This window comes from Hipposideros armiger, unplaced genomic scaffold (genome assembly GCF_001890085.2).
Source record: "Hipposideros armiger isolate ML-2016 unplaced genomic scaffold, ASM189008v1 scaffold_860, whole genome shotgun sequence".
In the NCBI taxonomy this organism is placed as follows: Eukaryota; Metazoa; Chordata; class Mammalia; order Chiroptera; family Hipposideridae; genus Hipposideros; species Hipposideros armiger.
Window position 1 is genome coordinate 106,037 of NW_017732210.1, and position 4,949 is coordinate 110,985.

The window sequence follows — 4,949 nt, forward strand, 5'->3', positions numbered from 1 at the left end:
AAAACTAAAACCTTCAATGATTTACAAGGCTATTTCCACATTTACTCCCCTCAACCCCCATTGCCTCTCTAACCTGAGCACTCACATCTCTTACCCTTGCTTTCTTCTATTGGCCACAGTGGCCACCTTGCTCTTCCTTGAGGATGCCCGGTTCATTCCCACCTCAGGGCCTTTGCACTTGCTGTTCCTTCTGCCGGGATAGGTCTTCTCTTAGCTCGCCATGTAGCTGCTTTACTTTTTGGGGTGTTTGTTCAAATACCATCTTCTCAGAAAGNACGACTTTTTCACAGGGGTCACCTAAGACCATCGGACAACGAAAATAATTTTATGGTTGGGGGTCACCACAACATGAGGAATTGGATTAAGGGGTCACGGCATTAGGAAGGTTGAGAACCGCTGTTCTAGGTAAAGAGTGGGAGGTAACAGTGGTGTGTTGGTGAATGTTTAACTGGCACTCCATGAGGGGGAAAAAAAGCCCTGTTGTATAGAGTTTGTTCATTTCCGTGGTGTAAATTCTACTGTGGCAGATTCCAGGGTACCAACATGAGGTCAATGAACAGAGCTGGGACTAGATGGGCATGAGCTAGTAAGACCCAGCACCAGCGCATCACCGGAGAGGCTCGGTGAAAGGAACAGCACATGCTAAGGCATGGAGGTCTGAAAATGCCAGGTGATTAGTTGGCTCTTGTCCTGCAGAGTGTGAGATAGGGGCTGGAAAAGAGACGGAAATGCGGAAGCATGCACAGTCTGAACCAGGTAATCTGCAAAGAGAAGACAGGTGTTGCCTATGTGGGGAGAAGCAGATCATGAGAGAAGACTTTGGAAAACAGTTTGGGAAGAGACTGCAAAAAACACTCAATTTTTGCAATTTTCCCTTTCATGCAATTGATGGAGATCTAAACCATCCAGGTTTTAGGTTTTAGAGGAATAACTCTAGTGGCAGTGTGGAGGAATAACCAGAGGACAGGGAGACTGGGAGTAAGGCGACTGGTTAATGAATTTTCAAAATAGTATTGTGAAGAGGTGTAAACTGCTGATACTTGGCATCTTTGGGCCACAACTCAGCCATTTCAGTACTACTCACGTATTTCCTACCTCAAGGGGCTCTTTAACTCAGGTCTCTGGAACACAACAAAAGGAAATAATAAAAATAATTTTTAAAACACTACTAAATATAAACTATACAATGTAGTGCATGGCTTTATCAAATATAAGTGCGCGTGTGTATGTTTTTACACACAGTGAATTCTTTTATGAATCCCGGTTCCTCCACAACAGGGAATAGTTGATCCTGCTTCTGCTTATCTTCTTCTTATTGCTAATTCTTAATGCATCTTCCTGAGTATCACACTGGTCCCATTAAGCTCTCAGATTGGTTCTATATTGGCTCGATGTTCAGTTATACAACTGCTCACCTCCTTTAACTCCAGGCAAGTTTGTTTATGCAGCTGTAGCGCCCTTGCTGCTCGTGATGCTGAGCCAGAGTCCCTTGGCATTAAGTGTTGGAGCTGAACACCACATCTACCCAGGAGATGTCACGCTTTCTCAGGCCTCCTAGCCTAAGCAACACTTCTGGCCACATGGCCAGGGGGCTGACGGTTGGACGGTTCCCTGACAGAGTTCTGGTTCGCTGGTCCATAGTGGTCCCTAAGATGGCTGGGTAACTGCAGTCTCCGGGTTTGCCACAGGTTTCTGTGATTGCTTTCTAGGTACGTGCATTTCCACCCATTGGGGTGAGCCTGCGATTTATAAAGGAAGTTGTGAGTGTGACAATGTCTGCAGAATGCCACACCAACGCTCTCTCAATCGCTGTTTGTTGGTTTTTTCCCCTGTTTTCCTTTTCCTTCTGTATCTGGCATCAGAACCAAGCACTTGTTACCAAAGGATGGGACCTCTTTGCCTGGCTCCTTTAACTCTTGTACTATCAGCAGGTGGGGCAGCGGCAGCAGCAGCCGGAGAACAGGGAGGTGAGGTGAGAGAGGGTGGAAAGCACACTGCAGCTTCTCACTCCCCCTCAATGTGACCTCAGACTGAAGAAGGCACGTGTGCTCCCTCTCTCCCAAACATGCTGGTGTTCCTGCCAACCCACGTCTCCAGCCACACTGCAATGCCGTGGTTAAGAGTGTGGGCCCGGGCCCAGTCACCTGATTCAAACCTCGCTTGATCACCTGCCAGCATGTTGACCTCAGTAGGATTGCCAGATTTAGCAAAAACAAACAAATGCAAACAGGACCCTTATTTAAATGTGCCAGATGAACAATGAATAATTTTTAGTATAAGGATGTCCCATGCAATTAGTATTTATACTAATTGATTGTTTGTGATTTTACTGGGTGCCCTGTATTTTGCCTGGCAACCCTAGATGTCAGGCAAGTTACTTAACTTTTCTGTGCCCAAATTTGCTTTTCTAGAACTTGAGAATAATGGGTTTCCCTACCAGAAAGGGTTGTCCTGAGGATTAAATGAGGTAATATGTGTAAAATGTTAGGAACTTGGCTGCTGGCACACACTAATAAATGTTACATGGATATTCAATACAGTATGGTGAAGTACATGGACTTGGGAGTCATTTAGACCAGGTTCAAGATGACCTTTGGCAAGTTATTTTTCTCCGTGCCTCAATCTCATCATCTATAGAATGGGGATAATTATAGGTCTTGCCTTATGTTGTTAAGAGGAGTAAATAAGACAATATATGGAAATAGTTTAGTGTAATGCCTGGCTCATAGGAAATGTGACAAGTAGTATTCTATGTAATAAGTAGTAATGAGAACACCCTCCTCACGCCACCCAGGAGCCAACTTTGCGGTGCAGCTTTTCCCACCAGTGGGCACTGGTATCTCTTCCTCTAAATTTCTGCAGTCCTTGCTGATTTTACCACCAGCCAACCCCTGGACTATGTTCTGTCATACACTATTTGTTAACTGCCCCATTCACAAATGCCTTCGCTCATTGGTCAGGTACTGGAGGCCTCTTCCTCCAGCCTCTTGCACCTTTGCTGCTCAGCACCATTTTCAGTAGATATCTGTTGACTGATTAACTTTTTTTTTTTTAAGATTTTATTGGGGAATTGGGGGAGGGGAACAGTGCTGGGGAATCGGGGAAAGGGAACAGACAAGTTGCTGTCCTTCTGCTCTTTAGTCTAGCTGTGGAGGACGTCGCCTCACTGGCCCATGTTGGCATCATCATTGCGCTCTTCCCAGGTGAGGCATATCAGTTGCCAGCCTCTAGATGGCCGCTCACGACGGCTCTTGGCAGCTCACACTGGCTGCCAGCTGCTCACGCTGGCTGCCAGCCACACACGGTAACTTATGGCAGCCCACTGCAGCCTACGCCGTCGCCAGTGACTCACCGCAGCCCTGTTCCAGGTCGAGCTGTTGTTCACCATCTTAGCTGTAGAGGGCGCAGTGTCACTNGAACTTCTTTTCTATAGAGAACCATAAGGAGCTTTAAGGTGACTCTACTGGCACACATACACACAAAACTACTGATACAAGTGAATCTGATTAAATTAATTTGACAAGCACTTATCGAGTTCCTACTATGTACCAGGCCTTGCTTGTGCTAAGGCTGAAAGTACAGAGAATAAGACAGGGTCTCATTAAAGTTTGGAAGGAGAGACTGACAGACAAACAGATGGATTTTCCATCTTGTAGTTAATGCTATGATGGAGATGGGCCTTGGTGCTATGGGAGAGGGGACAGTGGAAAGGGGACGGGGGCATCCAAGAGTTTTCTGGATGTGGTGACAACCTCTGAACTGAATCTTTAAGAGTGAATAGATATTAGCTAAGAAAAGCAGGTGGCAGGTGAAAAGGGGGGAATGTAGAGAGCCTCCCAGGCAGAAGGAACAGTATGAACAAAGGCATGGCAATATGAAGTTCAAGGTAAGTGGCTTGGATGGGCAGTAACTCAGGACAGATTCTATTAACTGGATAGGTCTCATCAGCTGGCAGGGGAGAGAAGGGTAGAAAACACGCAGACCTTCTGTCACACATGAGGAGTCAGACACAGAGAAGTTTTGTAGAAGAGGCAGTGTGGCTGGGTGTCTTAGAGTGTGGATGCAAAGCCAGCCTGCCTGCTCCAATCCCAGCTCCCCACCCACCAGTCATGTGATCTTGGGTAAGATTCTTAACTTTTCTGGGCCAAAGTGTCTTCATGTGAAATATGGAACTGATGGTGCCTGACTCAGAAGGTGGTTGAGAAAATTAAATATGTTAATACATGCAAATCATTCATGTAGGGTGTTTGGCACAGAGTTAAGTCTCATGAATGTTACCTACTATTGTTATTAGTAATGTGTCCAACTCTTCCACTTGGCTGATAAGGGCAGAGCTAGGGTTTGAACCAAGGTGCAGTTGGCTTCTGTGTTTGCTCTGTGTCATCTGCCTCTCCAAATTATGAATATTTCTGCTACATAGATATGTTTTGCTTTTAACATCACATTTACTCATATATTTCTTGCATATTTCCATCTCTTTTTGGGAAAAAATTGGGTTCTAAAAATTTCTATGTCCCACAGCAAGAAATAGATTTAAATTTCAGACCAGTATATATTCTTACATAAATATAACAAGCAAAATTTTCACAAAGCAGTATCACCCAGTCTATGTGTCATGCACTCTGATTATTTTTCTCCTGTTCTCTTTTATTTAAAATAATAATAGAAAACAATATATTGGGATTGGTTTCACAGACCACAAGTAGGCTCAACATGTAAAGAACATTGTCCTTCAGGAATGTCCGATTTATGTTCTAATTTCAACCCAATCAAGCAACCTTCTGTTTACTAATTCAGGAAGGGGACAGTCAGGTTAGAAGACTCTAGTCCAGGATTAAAAAATCAGGTGCCTTTAGGGGAAAGGCATAACTTAAATGTTTCTAAGACATTTGTCCTATGTCATTGGGACATGGAAAATGAGGACTTGCCTTTCTGAAAGTAGTTTTTTT